This window comes from Ambystoma mexicanum, chromosome 12 (genome assembly GCF_040938575.1).
Source record: "Ambystoma mexicanum isolate Mex_15411 chromosome 12, UKY_AmexF1_1, whole genome shotgun sequence".
NCBI classification, from domain to species: domain Eukaryota; kingdom Metazoa; phylum Chordata; class Amphibia; order Caudata; family Ambystomatidae; genus Ambystoma; species Ambystoma mexicanum.
In genome coordinates this window covers 292951701-292969798 of record NC_090936.1, presented here as the reverse complement: position 1 = coordinate 292969798, position 18098 = coordinate 292951701, and the positions used below count along the sequence as shown (strand labels likewise).

General features: G+C 47.0%; 1 protein-coding gene across 7 annotated transcripts in view; it reads left to right on the top strand.

Annotated features, from left to right (window-relative positions):
• Positions 1-18098, top strand: part of C2CD5 (C2 calcium dependent domain containing 5) — a 2654621-nt gene that overhangs the window by 2218254 nt on the left and 418269 nt on the right. The gene's annotated exons all lie outside the window — the stretch shown is intronic.

The window sequence follows — 18098 nt, the reverse complement described above, 5'->3', positions numbered from 1 at the left end:
CAACTTTCCTTCCCTTCTCACTAAGTCTGGTAAGAAGAAATTCAAAAAGGATATATTGGTTTCTAACCCTGGTCTCCCCATCACTGATACCTATTCCAGAGCCTCTGCCAGACAAACCCTTACTGACATCCTCTTTTTCGTTCCTTCACAAGATCTCTGGCCCCTCATATGATCTCTGTGCTCTGTCCTGTCTCCTCCTCTCCCATTAAGGGTAGCACCCGCTGGGAAGTAAGTATGGATCTCTTTGACTACTCTAGAGTCTTTATTAACATCTATCTAAATGGCACTGTCATGGTGCAAGGCCTTCAGGCTATCCTCCTCCTCTTTGATAGGCAGTTCCTTCGCCTCATCAACTTCCTCTCATCTCCAGCTGTCTCCTACTCTCTTCCTCTGGCTACCTTGCCCTCCTCCACCTCCTCCTTTGCCCCATCTCAAGCTCCTTCCACACCTCTGCAGGGCGTACCTACGATCTGTACCCCTCCCCGGAAGGTCTTTAAGTCTGGCAACCTTCTCCATCTCGCCACTCTAAATTCTCGCTCGGCCGTTAAACACTCGTCTAACATATGTCACCTCCTAGAAGAACTCGACCTTGATGTACTCAGTCTCACCGAGACATGGTTCACAGCCAGCTCTACCACGAGTTTTGACACACTCCTCCCCGACGGCTACAAGATCCTCTCAGCTCCCAGATCCAATCGGCCTGGAGGGGGTGTAGCCGTTACCTTCCCTGAGTGGATCCCTGCCTCTCTCATTCCCACTCAAATGTACTCCTTGTTTGAATGCCTACTCTGCAGGCTCTCTCTCTCTCTCCTAACCACTCTCTTACTGTTGCTACTCTCTACCGGCCCCCTGGTCAAATCACCTCTTTTCTTTCTGAGTGGGCTGACCTCTCCTCTTCCCTCTTGGCCTCTACCACTCAACCTCTCCTCCTTGGTGACCTCAACATTCATCTTGATTCTACCTGTCCCTCATCTTCACTCTTTCGCGACCTCTGCGTTTCACTCTCCCTCTCCATCCTTCCTTCCGGCCCGACTCACTTGGCTGGCCACACACTTGTTGTCTTGATCTCATCCGGCCTCCCCCTCTCTACCCCCCTTACCACTCCTCTCTCCTGGAGTGATCACTGTCTCCTCTCCTCTCGCCTCTCCATCTCCTCCCCCCAAGCCAAGTCCACTCCTAGATTGCCACCCACCTTCTCAGATATCCGGCCCATGAAGCGTGTGTCAGTCGAGGCCTTTGCTGCAGCCTTCTCCCCCCCTCCTCCACCCCAGGCTGACTCACACCCTGACACAGCCCTCTCTCTTCTCTACTCCTCTATTTCTGCTACTCTTGATACTCTTGCCCCCGTCATGAGGATCCGTTTAAAGTCGAAAGCCAAGTGCAATTCTTGGTATGACTCTGACCTAGCTACACTTAAACGGAAGTGTAGTGCAGAGGAAAGGAAATGGAGGGCTTTTTGCTCATCCTCTGACAAACTGGCCTGCCTCCTGCTCCAAAGACAATACGGACTTGCTGTCCACACTAAGAAGAGAGTCCACATACAAGCCCGCGTCTCTGCGGCATCTAACAACTCAGCCGAACTTTTCAAAATCTGCAAGGAGCTGGCCAACCCTGCTGCAGTCTCCACCCCTCCTCTCTCCTCCCAGGATCTTTGCAATGCCCTTGCCTCTCACTTTATCTCTAAAACCCAGAACATCCTGTCCACCCTCTCCTCGGCTCCCCCTCCTCCTCAGCCTGCTGACCCTCCGTCAGCTACCCCTCATCCCCCTTTCTCCTCCTATCCGCTTTTCTCCCCTGATGAGATATCTAGACAAGTCCGATCTATGCAAACCTCATCAAAACAGGTCCATGCCTGTTCCTCTAAAACCATTAACACCCTTGCGCCGGCCCTTGCTGATTTCTGCAACCTCTCCTTTGCCTCTGGCTCTTACTCCACCCCTCTTAAACACTCCCTTGTGCATCCTCTCCTCAAGAAATCCACTGCTGATCCGTCATGTCCGGCAAACTACCGCCCAATTTCCATTACTCCCTTTTTGGGCAAGCTCCTGGAAAAGCTGGCCATCTCTCAGCTTGATCTCCATTCTGACTCTTTTGGCTCCCTCCATGACCACCAATCTGGCTTAAGAGCTGCCAGAAGTACGGAAACTGCTCTCCGGAACATCCGTGAAAACCTGCTCTCCAACCTCGATTCTAACATTCCCTCTGTCCTCATCCTACTTGACCTCTCCTCTGCGTTTGACATGGTCAACTATACCACCCTGCTCAATCATCTTCGTGACAACCTCGGTATCACTGATCAGGCTCTGCCCTGGCTGACCTCTTTTCTCTCTGATCGACCCTCCCGGGTACAACTTGGGTCCTTCCTATCTTCTATCTCCCTCTCCACATGTGGTGTTCCCCAGGGGGTCTATTCTCTCGCCCTGGCTTTTCAAACAATACCTGGCAACTCTCGCTTACTGCATCTCAATGTTCTGCTCAACTTTCCAGTGCTATGCTGACGACACCCAACTCATTTTCAGGCTTCCTTCAGCCTCCTCTCCTCAAGACTGAGATCCTCCTTATTGGTACACCGTCTTCATCATTTCCTCTCACTCTCTGGCCGGCCTCCCTTGGCCCTCCTCCCATCTCCACTTGCGCGGCTAAGAAACTTGGGGTTATCTTTGACTCTACACTTTCCTTCTCCGCACACATCTCTGATGTTTCCAAAAAATATAACTTTTTACTTCACCTCCTTAGAGGTACTCTACCTTTCCTCTCCTTCCCTCAAAAGCTCACTGTCTCCCAAGCTCTGGTTCTTTCCAGACTGGATTACTGTAACAGCTTCTTCCTAAATCTACCTGCCTCCACTCTCCGCCCTCTATAACTAATCCAGAACAGGACTGCAAGACTTTTCCTTGGCCTCAAGCCTTGGGATCGTATCTCTCCAGCCTTGAATTCCCTTCATTGGCTCCCAGTGGATGCAAGGATTAAATTTAAAACCCTCTGCATTGTCCACAAGGCTTTCTGGGGCCTGGGTCCAAAATACCTTCAACTATCCCTCTGTAAATACCTCCCCTCGTGAGCCCTTCGCTCCTCTACTTCTAACTCCCTCAGGGTTAGTCGTTTTGCAAAAAAACAAGCTGGAGGTAGATCCCTGTCTTCGGCTGGTGCCTCCCTTTGGAACAGCCTCCCGGCCACCTTGAAACTTGAGGAAAAACATCTTCGGTTCTGGAAACTTCTCAAGACCTTCCTCTTTGCCTCTGCCTTTGCCCCCCTTCTCCCCTGTTGATCTGTTTCTTCTCATGGCATTGTGCACCTGGCCACCCTCTGTTCTTTCGGGCCAAGGTATCTGCTCACCCTGCCACCCTCCTGCACTGCCTCCAGGCCACCATCTGCACTAGGGTTCTGTATCTGTACCCGTCCAGTCCCCCTCCCACGTTTCTTCTGCACTTATCAGATATACCTTTCTGACTAACTTTCACCTGTCACTTGCTGGCTGCACTACCATGGTTTAAAGCCCTTATTTATTATTTATTCTATTTTAATATTTATTTATGTTTTCTCTCCTCCGCTTCGCACTTTCCACTCCCCCATTTTCCTTTCCCATGCACTTGCGCTTTCTGAAATGTCACTGGGCCTAGTAAGATCGCTGTTTTCTTTCTGTTTTTTTTCTCTCCCTTGTTCCCCTCCCTTTTTGCCTGGTCGCGCACTTGTGTACGAGCGCAATGTAAATAAAATATCATTTCATTTCATTTCAATCATTGCGGGTGGAGGACTACTCATATCTCGAAGATGTATTTAATAGACCAGACTCCCCGGATTACACCATCCTTCCCGATATGGAGGGAACAGTGACACCAATACGTCCTTGACCTCGGTGTCGAGGTTAGAGCAACAGCGCACAGCATTAGCAATAAGATTAGCCCAGGACGCAGACCTACTTAACGCAGCGCGTTCCTATCGGAGAAGGCTCAGTGGGTTCAGTGGTGTGACTACCTCATCTCCTGGCCCCTCTGTGTCACTCACCGTCTGGCGACCCCCGGATGGTGGTTCAGGATGAGTGCCGGACTCCTGGTTAGTCCAGTTGATTGAAGAACTGGGTTATTCCTTAACCCAGGTCTCTTCACTTGAGGGAACTCTTTCTCCTGATGCGCCCCTCTGATGTGTAAACAAAACAGGCAGAGGAGTAAATTAAATGAAAGAGCGGGAGAACACACCACCACATTACCAGGCTGCAAAAGAAAGCACAAAGGCTACTGAATGGTACACAAAAAGATAATATATACCATTTTGTCTTAAGCAATTAACCTGATCCCGCTCTGTAGGGTGTTCAGGAGACCAGACAGCGCTGGTATCAGGACACAGACTCCTAACAGGAAATAAGGTATGTGTCCCTAAATACACTAATATACAGTATGTCTTAGTAGCAAGATAGAACACATTTTTACCCATAGGCAATGGTCTAGTGGAAGATATGAGGAGGAAGGATGTGGCCAAAAGAATTCAGAAGAATGAACAACGGAAGGAAAAATAACAGGGGAGGTTAGTAAGGCTCTTACCGGGAGGCACAAGGGTCGCACTAGTTCCGAGGTGGTGCACACGATAATAACAGCAAGGCGTGCTGGTTGTGCACTTTATCTCTAAACAGGAAAAGTTCCCAAGTCTTTTTGCAATGTCCGTAGGAAGTCGGGAAATGGAAGAGAAGTTAGAGCAAGTTCCGTGCGGGATATCTGGAGAGGGCAAGAGCAACGGCTCCGAACTAAGTACAGAATGGAGTCTGCATGAGCGAGGAAGGTAGGTCATAGAAACTGCATGCAAATGAAATCCAGGGACAGGCACATTTTGGCAGTGGCGGGACATGTGAAGTACACAATCGGGACGCAATCAGAATCCAATAACAAGCAAGGTTGTCAAAGACGAGGAGTTCAGGGTACAAAATCAGCAGGGAATCTGAATCCAAAAACTAAGGCACTATGTCAGTCTAGAAAAATGGATACCTCTACTTTGTGACCGCAAACGTATTTTGGTGGCCGTGGGCCAACCGTCTCATGCACGATATGACAGAATATAGGTTTTCGAGTTTGCCAATGAACAGCCATTTTGATATAACAAGAATCGCCATTTTGTTTTCTAACCATTGCTCATTGCTTTCTGTTCCTATTGCTTCGCAGTATATTTTCCGCTTGCACTGCTCGACTGTAAAACATTGTTGTCTGTATGTGAAAAGGACAAGGCCGCAGAGCCGAGAGGATAACAAGAGTTAGTTGAAACACAAACGTAGGCATCGCCAGGAAGAATGCCCGGATCCCTCCCGAATGTAGCCTTGAAGCAGAGCTGCAGGGCATTTAATCATTTCGCAGCTGCCAGCCAGTCTCGTTATATGGTAGAATATGTTAGAATAATACTGCTAAAGGCTTGAATTATGCTTTTCTTACGGCCCCCCTTTGCTGAGCCCGCTAGAGCGTGTCGGCTCCCAGGACGCGAATAGCACCTAATAGATAGCAAGGTCCGGAATGCAACTCTTCCCCCCGTATGTAGCTCGCTTCCAAGAACAGAAGCGCTGTGTTCTATTCAACAACTGAAAGATGCCTTCGCACTCACAAATTGCAAATTGTTACTAGAATAGATGTTTGAAGGTGTCATAGTAATCAGAGATGTCTCCATCATCACACCAAGTTCAAAGAAACTCAATAAGGGGGGGTGTTAAACATGTCATAGCTGATTGATATGCATTTTGTATATATGTAACTAATGTACGTAATTCACTCTCTTGCGTCCCTCGAGGTCTAGAGATACACGTCGCGGGGCGTGAGACCGAGTTGGCCAACTGAGACTTTTGCTTTGCAATAAACCCTAGCTTTGGGAGTACAACCTTGTGTCTAGCATATCTATCATGTGTGGTGACTCGCCTTGTTTCCATAGACGTCTGGGTCCCCTAGGGGCCCCTTTCAAGATGGCGCCCGAATAGGGACCCTCCCCCACTTGTTCCATCGCATAACGTAATTGAGTAAGGCGGAGAACGGCGAGGACGGGACGATCGAGCCGGGATCAAGAGGTGTTCGGGGCACCAAGTAAAAGTGATGAGAGACTCCTTTGCAGATCTGCACACATCTGATCCCTGATCGACGTGCCTGGCTAGAGAACAAGGAGGCGAGGGTCCCGAAACGAGGCGGAAGCCAAGAAACGCAGACACGACGTCCTTTGGTGCATCAGTATACAGACGACTTGATTTATCAGGTGAGTCATTCCCCGATTCAAAGTATCCTGATATTGGTTGAGAGTTGACTATGCAAAATCAAACGCCCTAGGTAAGGTTGATTAACCAGGGGGAAGGTTGAAACATGCCTGGGGTATTGTCCACCTTAGCGGGGTTTTTCCGCTGTGGTAGACAATCTTTGGAAGATGGCCAAATTGTACCACCTGAGGGAACGCCGGCGTATGAGATGTATGTGAAGTATGGAGTGGGTGCGAGAATATTCTTGTAGACTTGGCATAGGCAAACCAGAAAGCAACAAGACCATCAGTGGCCGATTAATGGTAGTTTTGAGATAGCGAGGATAGACAACCTGGAAAGGGTGTTGAGAAGAAAGAAAGCGCGTCCTGCAGCATTTGAGACTATTAAAGACGAGAAAGGAAGCAATGCTCCGATTTAAAAGCAGAGCAAATCATGCGCACAGGTATAAATCGAAAGGTGACGTAGCGGAAGAGAAAGAAGAGGAGGAGTGGACTGAGAGTCTAAGAAGGGCAGGTAGGCGTGACCAGTTGAATATACCCACAACGAGCATAATATATAGCGGATGAATTAATAGAAAATATATTGACCCATACAAAACAAGGCCCAAAATCAGAAGTAAGACCAGACACGTCAGTAGCTATTGCCCAGACCCCGCCCGTAGCTCAAGCTCCCCCTCCGGTAGCGCAAGCCCTGCCGCAGCCACAGACCGTGCGCGTAACACCTCCTATTAGCCAACCAGGCCCACAACAGACACTCCCTGTTCCCATTGTCCCATCCGCACCTCCCGCCTCAGGCACAGACTCAGTACCGTCCGTTCCTCCCGGGGTTGAAGTTGAGAGGCGGGACTGACCAACGGGGATACACGAGGGTAACTCGCAGCGCAATCAGCAAAGAAAGGAAGGTGGAATTGCAGCAACAGGCAGAGATGTATATAGACGGGAATGATGGGATGGCAGCAGTGGCTTCGATATATGACTTCCGTAGAAGCAACGAAAGACAGGTAGTCTTGGAATGCATGGGTGAATATTTGGTGGAAAATTGAAACAGCTAATTGGGAAATTACCACTGCATCGATTGTTAGATTTGAATGCATTAGCACGCTGTAGGGAGAGAGATGAAGAAGTGAGAGAACATGTATATGGACTTTTTGAGCTTAAAGATGAATTAGATAATGATTATGTCGAAATGTTTACTGCACCTGTCAAAGTGTTTACTACACCTGCGTACAGGAGTAGGGATATCGGGAGACCTTAGAAGGGGGAAAAGGGGTTGCATAATAAACGGCAGCAGTTACCATCACCGGGGCAGAAGGAGATGGTGAACGAATTATCGTTGCTAAAACAGGTGGTTGCAGACTTGAAAGAATGTCTAATAAGAACACAGGTACTATTGCAGCAAGTAACAGGACATAATATAGGGCGAGGGAACGCACAAGGAAGGAGTAATTCGAGTATGCATGGGGAACAGTGGGACCGAATCAGTGTGCGTATTGTAAGGAGGAAGTACATTGGCGAGCGCAATGTCCACATCTACAGAATAGAAATGGGTCTGGTCAGAGGAGACAGCATAGAGGACACCCAGGAGCGAATGGACCAAATAGGAATAGTATGCAGCAGCATCACAATAACGGAGGTAATCAAAACCAAGGCCAAAACCAAAATGCCCCAAACCAGAGTCAGGGACAGCAAAATCAACAATATGGAAACCAGAGTGGGGGAAATAGAGGGAAGAGTGGGAACGTTTTCGATACACAGCCAAACACGTATTACAGTAATAGTAATGATTAGTGACATCGGACGATGTGTTATTTCCCCAATAGGACAGCCCAGGACAGGGGTCGGAACCAGTGTCTATTCCCGTGAATCAGAGAGGACCCTACGTAGAAATTAGTCGGGAATGAGGAGCACCGCTTTCTTGTAGATACAGGAGCACAGAAGTGTTCAATAGACCATCACTTGGTTCCGGAGATACCACTGTCAGGGAAAAAGAATATTTCCGTAGGGTTCGCAGTTACACCAGTCATAAACCCAGTGTCCAAACCAGTCTCAGTTACCATAGGACCATTTACTGAACATTGTCCTTTCCTTTTAACAGAAAATTGTGGGGAGAACTTGTTGGTATTAAACTTGTTGAAAAAACTAGGTTCCGTTATACATTGCACGGCAGACGGAGTGTTTCTAACGATTTGGCCACACGATGCCCCTGTGTCAAAATTCATGTCCGAAGCGTTACCAGGGGAACTAAGTAAAGTACCAACCTGTATATGGGCAATGCATGACAATGATGTAGGATGTTTAAAGATAGAGCCAGTAAAGATCATTTTGAAAGAAGGCGTTAACCTACCACGAATACCCCAATACAGAATTTCGGCTGAAGGTGAGAAAGGATTGAAAAGTATTGTTACAGATTTGGTGAAATTAGGGGTAATCGAGGAAATTACAGGCTGTACATGCAACAGCCCGATTCTTCCGGTTTATTAAAAAGGAGGTAATGAAGTACCATACCATTTCATAATTGATCTACACGCATTGAATAAGGTAGTAGATCCACAATTTCCTCTAGAGCCAGACGTCACTACAATATTGACAATGATACCTGTTTCAGCAGAATATTTTAGTGTAGTAGATTTGAAAAACGCGTTCTTCAGTATTCCAGTGGACAAGGACAGCAGATATTTGTTCGCGTTCACATTAGGAGGACGATCATTTACATTCACGCGGATTCCGCAAGGTTACACGGAAAGTCCAAGTATTTACAGTAGAGCATTAAAAGAGCAGGTAGACATGCTGGAATTACCCATGGGTTGTGTACTCTTGCAATACATAGACAATCTATTGCTAGCTGCAGACACAGAGGATATTTGTAAAGGAATCACTGTATTACTACTGTCACACCTAGCGGCACATGGCCATAAAGCTAGTTTGAAGAAATTTCAATATAATCGAAAGGAGGTGGCTTTTTGGGCTACCTACTTTCGAAAGGAGGGAGAAGACTAACGCCAGGACACATAGAAAGTATTTCTTGTATACCTATTCCAAAGAGACAAAAAGGAGTCAGAGCCATAATAGGCATGGCTTCATATTGCCGACAATGGATTGGAAATTTTGCGTTAATTGTGAAGCCGTTGGTGAATTTAACTAGAAAGGATGCGGTTATGCCTTTGCAATGAGATGAGGAATGTCAGAAAGCATTTGATGGATTGAAAACTGCATTATGCTCGGCTCCAGGTTTGGGTACGCCGAATTATTTTATTTTTAAATTTGTTTATTGGCATTTTCAGTAATATCACTTACAAGTTTTGCAAATGCGTCTTGTGCATACTCTTTTACAATGCTTTTCGGTTTAGCCTTAACAATATAACAAACAACAAATAATGAGTAACAGTAACTGTCTCCTTGCCATGTCCATATGTTTCAGCGTCTCTTGTTTCGGGGAGGAGGGGGTATAGGGAAGTTGGGTAGCATACTCAGGGAGGGTACAGGGGGGATACCTTCCCAGGACCATCATTGTCTCCAGTCATCCATCTGGGGTTGCCCTTTCTTGTCTTGCAGATGAGTTCGTTTCGGGTCATGGGCTCATGGGGGCTTGTCGTCCGAGGGGAGGAACATATGCCTAGTAAGTTCTTTCCATGCCTCGAGAGCTCTGCTGGACTCATCCGTAGATCTAGTGACACTTTCTTCCCAGGCCTTGGTCTCAGCCGACACCCATCGCTCTGCTTCACTATGCCATGCTTTTTATTGCGGTCCTGCGGGTCTTTTCCAGGACATGGCTATGGTTCTTTTGGCCAGAATGCACGCTATGTCCATGAGCCTGACTATGTGTTTCAGTTTGGCTAGCCTAGGGTAGGTTCCGAGTAGGCATTCCTCAGGTGCCCATTTGTAGTTGGTCATGCCTGTTTTCTCACATGTCTGTTTAACCCTATCCCACAGTGTCCTGGACTTGGGGCATTCCCACATCATGTGGATTAGATCCGCTTCCTCCCTCATGCACCAGGTGCAGTGTGACTGCGATTGTTTGTTAAACTTAGCTATTCGTTTCGGGGTTAGGTAGGTTCGGTACAACACATTCATCTGTATTTGTCGAAATCTATGATTTCTGGACACCTCTTTGGGCAATGCAAGCGCCCTATTCCACTCCCCCTCTGTCATTTCTCTGCCTACATCTATTTCCCATTTACCCTTCATTTCCGCGCTCCGGGGGTTAGGTATGTCGCTCAGGTGTCTGTATATTTGAGATATTGGTCTACTGCCCTTGTGGAAATTGATATAATATTGTGACCCCAATCGCATTGTTTAAATGTATGTTGGCCTACGCCAAGCTGTCTAAAGAATATTGTGAACATAGGTTCCGCGGCAAGGTCTTGACCTTAATGTATTGTGTAAAGCCGCCATCTTGGATCTAGCCGCCATTTTAGGTATTCTTGCAGTGTGGAAGTCACCCCGAATCACAAAATGGAGGCCGAATGACATTGCGAGTAAGACTTCGGCCATGGTGACCTCCGCACACGTGAATGAATAATATGTCCGCAGGCTACGTGTTAGGGTCATGAACTAAGACCCTGTCCTCTGTTCAACCTTTGTGTAAATATGTAACTGTATCAGCGGAACTGATCTAATGTATGTAAATTGTGTGTTCGACCTGGCTACGAACCCTAGCCATGGTTCTAAGAATGGTTAACTCGCAAGAGGGCTGGCTGATGTGGTACAAACTGTATAAAAACCCGAGCATCCAGATATTCGGTCTCTCCCACTTTCGATGCGAAACCTTATCGTTGGAGGTTCGTGTGTGAGTCAGAGAGCCGAATAGCTATTCGCATGTCAATTGACTTTGATAACTTGGTAACTTTGTAACTTTGAAATAAAGCGCTTTATATGGTCCTTTGTAACCTGTGTTGGTGTGTTTCCATTTGGGCTTCCCGGCCTCATGTCAATTTCTCTGTTTCCACAGTTGGCGCCCGAATAGGGACCCTCAAGATTGATGCCGGATCATTGAAGGTTGACGCAGACTATCGAACTGGGATCGGACGGTGTGATTCTGCGGGCCCGACCGATCGAGACGCGATACCTCGGCAGCGCTGCACGATCCGATCCTTGGACGATGGTCGTGTGGTCTGACACGGCATCTTGACGAGGGTCCAAATCCGAGGCGGGCAGATTTGCCGAAACCACTGAACGCAGGTAAAATTCGTTAGTTGAAGTCCTTTGAAAACCGTACGGTCCTCCTTAGGTTTGGTCAGGTGCAGTCGTGACCCGGCTCTTAATTTAACCCTGACAATTTGAATTTGGCGTATTGTATCTGCAGACACAATTATTGGACCAGGTAACACCAAGTCTTTGAGAAATGCCTGGGAAATTGTCTAGCTGCTTTAGGGCTCTGTTCCGCAGCGATCGACAATCCTTTGAATTTAGCCGTCCGGCACCACAGGAGGGGTCGCCGGCGTGTACTATGTACTGTAAGTATGGCATTGGTAGTATTGTATTTAATGACATTTGGCACAGACAGACCAGAAATGCCTCCGAATTTCAGTGGCCAATCAATGGTAGTTTTGAGATCCCCCGTATTGAATACTTAGAGTCGATCTTGCTTAAAAAGAAGGCTAGGCCAGCAGCCTTCGACGTGTTACAAAATTGGAAAAAGGAAGCATTACAGCAGCTTAAAAGTAGGGATAAACATGCACGATGTCATAAAACGAATGCCGAAAAGGCATTGTTATATGACAAGGAAAAACGATTAGATGAAACCCAGAAAATGGACAGAGCTTTCTCGCTTGGAGTCCAGAAAATGTATCCCTCTAAAGATTTTCATGTTTCTGAGGAGTTTATTGAGAAGATATTAAATGAACGGAGGCCTGATTCTTCAGCGCCACCTCCATATGCTCCTGTTGTGGGCGCTTTGCCCGCCCCTGCGCAGTCTGCTGTTTCCAGTCCTTTGACTGTCGCACCTCTGTCTATTCCGTCTACTACATTATCTCTTTCCCCTGCACCCTTGTTAGGTTCTCCTACACTTTCGATTCCGGGGAGTTCTGTGTTCACTAAATCAGATCCCGGTGCAGGGTCGAAAATTGTGACTCGTAGTACTGTCCCTGCGGGCAGGAAACAGGAACTATTTGCTTGGGCTAAACATTGTATGGAAAAAGGTGATCAAACTGATGTATTTTCAACATTATCTAATTTGCACGATTTTCCCGAGAAAAACGTTTTTATTGAAGGACTGGGGATTCACTTAGGTGTAATGTGGGGTAGATTACAGACTTCGGATCTCCCACAAGGGGTGAGAGATCTGAACGCTTTGGCACTCTCAAGGGATACCGAACAGAAAGTATATGGGCATGTTGATAGATTGTTTGAGTTTAGACAGGATTTTGAAAGATTACAAAATGAGGATGATGAGGACGATAGGATATATATGCAGAAACGGTTCCTTTCGTGCCGAAGATCAGCACCCGAGGAAGTACGGATTTGTACTAGAGATGCGGTTCGATGGATCTCGGATTCATCAATACCGCCGGATGAGGTATACGATACATATAGTCAATATACGGTAGAAATGCAAAGGAAGGTAATTCAAGTGATGGTACAGCACTTGCAGGAAGAATGTATAAGAAAGAAGGTTGGTTGCCCCACAGAGTTATTAGGTATTTGTAAAAGAGCTTTTTCGCCCGACACTTCCACAGCTGCTTTAGCGCTTGATTTGGCCTTATTACTCAGTAAGCGGTCGGAGGTCCCTATATCTCAGTTGCCTATGAGAGAGGTCCCTCCGACCCTTGTCCCAAAAGTAGAAATCCCCGCCAACGCGGCGACTGGTGCTCCCGCGGTGGATATCCCAGCACACTACGTATCACAGTTTGTTCACGTCCCGTTCTCTCGACAGGAAGTGAACACGATCAGACAATCAGTCCCTGATATTAGGAAGAACCCGACAGGGTTTTATAAAGAAATAGAATCCGTTTTGCAGTCTTCTGTGTTCACCTTAAGTGACATGGATTTATTGTTTCCAGTGCTTTTGCCTGTTGATGTATGGAAGCAGGTACGGACAGTAGATGATGTGCCAGGGTTAGGGGATACATGGGTAAATTTGACTAGAATAGATGGGGAACGACCAGCTGGTGAGAAACCACCCCAGGTAATACTCACTTTACCCGATAGAATAGTTGCCAATTTGAAAACTATAATTCCGGAAAAAAGGATTATTTGGGACAAGCTCACGGCCTGTGTCCAAGGAAAAACTGAAGGTACCACTGAATTCTTTAATAGGTTTGAACAAGTGTTCTCCGACTTCAGTGGACAGGATTTGGGTACAGAGTCGGGGAAGAGGTTGTTTGTGGACAAATTTGTGCGTGGATTGTTGCCCGACATCCAGTCACAAATTATGTCCTCAGAGAGCGCTTGGCAGGCAAAATCTCAGTCAGAGGTTTTGCATATGGCTCAGTATTATGAGAATCGGGTTAATAACGAAAAAGAGAAAATCGAAAAAAGAAGGGGTGACCTAAAGACTAAAGTATTGTTGCAGCAAATTGTCAGGCACCCCAGAGGAGGTACGACACAAACTAGAGGTCAGTACATTCCAAGAGGAAATACTCCTCTAAATTCTATAAATATTAATCAGTGTGCTTATTGCCGCCAGGAAGGTCACTGGCGAGCACAGTGCCCTGCCCTCAGTCAGAGGTCAGGAGGCACATTCGGAGGTATGGGTAGGCGACCACGGGGCCGCCCTGGAGCAGGGGGCCCTGATAGGGGTCAGCTTCTACGAGATCCCCAGCAACCTTTTTCACAGGAAAATCAGACCCCGAGTATGGACTCGAGAAATATATTTGATCACCCTTCCGCCGCCTATCTTTCTGAGGAACTTCCCTTTGATGAAGTTCTGCCTTATTAGGATTGCCCGAAGCAGCGTTTGGAACCTTTACCTATTCCCGTTATTCAGAAGGGCCCCTATGTTGAATTATTGGTGGGGAATAGGAAACATCAGTTCTTGATCGACACTGGAGCACAGAAGTGCTCCATCGACCATTCTCGGGTTCCAAACATCCCCCTGTCAGGGCAAACGAATGTTTCTATAGGGTTCTCTGGTATACCAACTGTTTGTCCGGTCTCTGCACCGGTACCCATTTCTTTGGGCCCTTTTACAGACCAGTGCCCTTTTCTTCTTACTTCAAACTGTGGAGAAAATTTGCTGGGGTTAAATTTGTTGAAGAAATTGAACGCAGTGATTCATTGTTCCCCTGACGGAATAAGATTAACAGTTTCACCACAGCAACCTTTTAACTCCCAATACTTGACCCGACCTCTACCTCCCGAATTTGGCATTGTCCCAGAATATTTGTGGGCAATAGACGACAATGATGTCGGGATATTGCACATTGACCCTGTTAAGATAGTATTGAAACATGGTGTTAAACTACCGCGCATTCCGCAATATAAAATTTCAGTTGAGGGCGAGCGCGCTTTGAAATGCATTGTCTCCGATTTTGTACATTGTGGAGTGATCGAAGAGATTACAGGTAGCTCATGTAATAGTCCGATCTTGCCGGTATATAAGAAAGGCGACAATGCAATTCCGTACCGGTTTATAATAGATCTTCGTGCTATTAACCGGGTAGTGGCCCCACAATTTCCAATCGTGCCGGATGTAACAACAATCTTAACAATGATCCCTGCTACGGCTACGCACTTCAGTGTCGTAGATTTGAAAAACGCCTTCTTTAGTATTCCGATACACAAGGAGAGCAGGTATTTGTTTGCGTTCACCTTGGGGGGACGCTCATTTACATTCACAAGGGCACCTCAAGGGTATACTGAAAGTCCTAGTATCTATAGTAGAGCCTTAAAAGAGCAGCTCGACACCCTTGAATTGCCACCTACTTGCACGCTGCTTCAATATGTAGACGATTTGCTCTTAGCTACAGACTCTGAGAAAGCTTGTAAAGAAGGCACTATATTGTTGCTTGTTCATTTAGCTGAACATGGACACAAAGCTTCACTTAAGAAATTTCAATATTGTTGCCAGGAGGTTGCCTATTTAGGCTACCTCCTGTCAAAGGAGGGGAGAAGATTGACACCTGAACGAATAAAACACATTTCTGGCATGTCTGTCCCAAAAACACAGAAGGAAGTCAGAGCCCTGATAGGGATGGCGTCCTACTGCAGACTGTGGATCCCGAACTTTGCCCTAGTGGTAAAACCGATGTTGGCTTTGACGAGGAAGGGCATTTCTTTGCCACTGCCATGGGAATCGGAACATCAACGATCATTTGAGCTTCTCAAAGCCGCGCTGTGTTCAGCACCGGTTCTGGGTACACCAAATTACGATAAGGCCTTTGTGTTGTTTGTGCATGAATGTAATGGATGTGCTTTGTCTGTGTTAACACAGGAACATGGAGGGAAGAATAGGCCGTGCGGCTATTATTCCTCCGCCCTCGATCCTGTTGCATGTGCTTTGCCGCGATGTCTGCGCGCTGTTGCTGCTGCTGCCGCGTCTGTAAAACAGAGTGAGGGGATGGTCCTAGGTCACGATTTGATTTTGATGGTACCTCACTCTGTTGATATTCTATTGAATAAAACTCAAACACAACACCTTACTTCTGCCCGGTTGACCAGGTATGAATTAGTTCTATTTGCTCCTCATATCCAAATTAAAAGGTGTTGTGTTCTCAATCCGGCTGAACTTTTGCCTCTCCCGCAAACTACTGCTTGCGGCGATGACGGATCACATGACTGCCTGTATGCCACCGAGCAAGAAACGAAGGGCAGAATAGACCTCTCAGATACTCCTTTGGAGAATGCGGAAGGGGAGCTGTTTTGTGATGGCTCCTGCTTTAAACTTCCGAATGGCACATCTACAGCTGCTTATGCAGTTACTACTTTGAACAAGATCGTAGAAACTAAAAGGATTCCGCATAACTCTGCGCAGGCCGCAGAGATTATAGCGTTGACTCGTGCTTGTGAGCTCTCCCAAGGGCATAGAGTTAATATTTATACGGATAGTCAGTATGCCTTTGGGGTGGCTCACAACTTCGGAAAACTGTGGTCGGAAAGAGGGTTTCTGACCTCACATGGGACCAAGATTCAGCATGGCCCCTTAATAGTACAACTACTCTCAGCACTCTCACTCCCTGAACAGCTAGCAATCATGAAATGTGCAGCACATCGGAAGGTCATAGACGATGTGGGCAAGGGAAATGCTTTTGCAGATTTGATAGCTAGACAAACAGCCACAGACCTTAGCACAGACATGTATACCTCGAGGGAAGTGAGAGATGGTTGTATAATAGATGAAGGCATTGGGTCTGTGCGAGATATTCAGACTGATGCCTCTGTTGAAGAATCTAGGAAATGGGCTGAAGGCATGGGGAAATTGGATGACGAAGGATGTTGGGTGGACGCATCTGACGGGAAATGGTTGCTTCCTGATTCTTATGTATTAGCAATGGTCACAATGGCACATGGTCCAACACATGTGTGTGCCCAGCAAATTGCAAAGATATTACAGCAGGTTTGGGTGAATGACAAAATTTTGGAAACTGCAAAAAGATATGTTCAGAATTGTATGATTTGCCTGCAGCACAATGTGGGTAAAGGGACAGTGACTCCAAGGGGAAGTTTCGGGCCCCCCTCTGTCCCCTTTGAAACCATTCACCTTGATTTTATTGAAATGGAGCGATGTAATAACTTGAAGTATGTTCTTGTTATCATTTGTGCTTTTAGCAAATGGGTCGAGGCTTTCCCCGTCAAAGATGCTACCGCCATGACCACCGCAAAGATCTTGGTGAAAGAATATTTTCCTCGATTTGGGCTCCCGAGGATAATCTGGTCGGATAACGGCCCGCATTTCATCGCAGCTGTAATATTGCAAATATGTGTTGCTTTAGGGATTGAGAAACGTTTTCATTCAGCTAGGCACCCTCAAAGTGCGGGGTTGGTAGAAAGACACAACGGTATTTTGAAAAACAAACTTGCAAAAACATGTGCTGAGACTAAATTAAAATGGCCAGATGCTTTACCTATTGTATTGTTAGCTATGCGCACCACACCCCAGACTAGAACTGGGCTTTCTCCATTCAAGGTAGTAATGGGAAGGCCTGCTAATATTTGGGGCCTCCCTAAACCTAAAGCCCTGAGGGATGTGGAGAATGTATTGCTTGTAGATTATTGTAATCAATTGACTAAAAACCTGTATTTCATCTACCACCAGGTGAAGGCCGCCTTACCTGTACGGTTTACGGGCCCAGGACACGATATATTGCCCGGCAGCTGGATCCTGGTAAAGGCCTACGAAAGGTCTTCCTGTCTCGCGCCTCGCTGGCGGGGACCCTACCAGGTTTTATTGGTCACCAGGACGGCAGTGCGGGTGGCAGGAAAGAAGAACTGGATACATGCAACTCACATCAAGAAGATTCCTCACCCGACGCCACACGTTACAGAAGAAACAGAACCCCTTGCTGATGCTACACTCTCTGATCTCGGAGTAGCAAGCAGCGTTGTGAGTGCGTCGGAGAAGTTCTCTGAGCCTGAGGAGCTCGGGGAGCCGTCCATTTTGTCTCCGCACTCCCTTGATCACTCACTTCCGGAAAACCGTGTTTCGAGTTCTGCGACTTCCGTCGCCACCGACGTGACGCTCCCCTCAGGGAGCGACAATTCTTTGCTTTTGGATTCAACAAACTTGGGTACCATCAGGTACAACCTTCGACCACGAAAATAAAATCGCTGCACGAGTATCGTGCATCTGGAAGAAAAAGGAGTGATTGGAATACTATTGTCTTTCCCTTTTTTGGAACACAGAAAAGGAGGGTTCTGTTGGCTAGGGTTGGGAAGGACTAAGAAGTCGCGCGGCCGAAGTGCCGCCAGCAACGAACATTGGGGCCGTCGATCGGGATAACCATGATGCC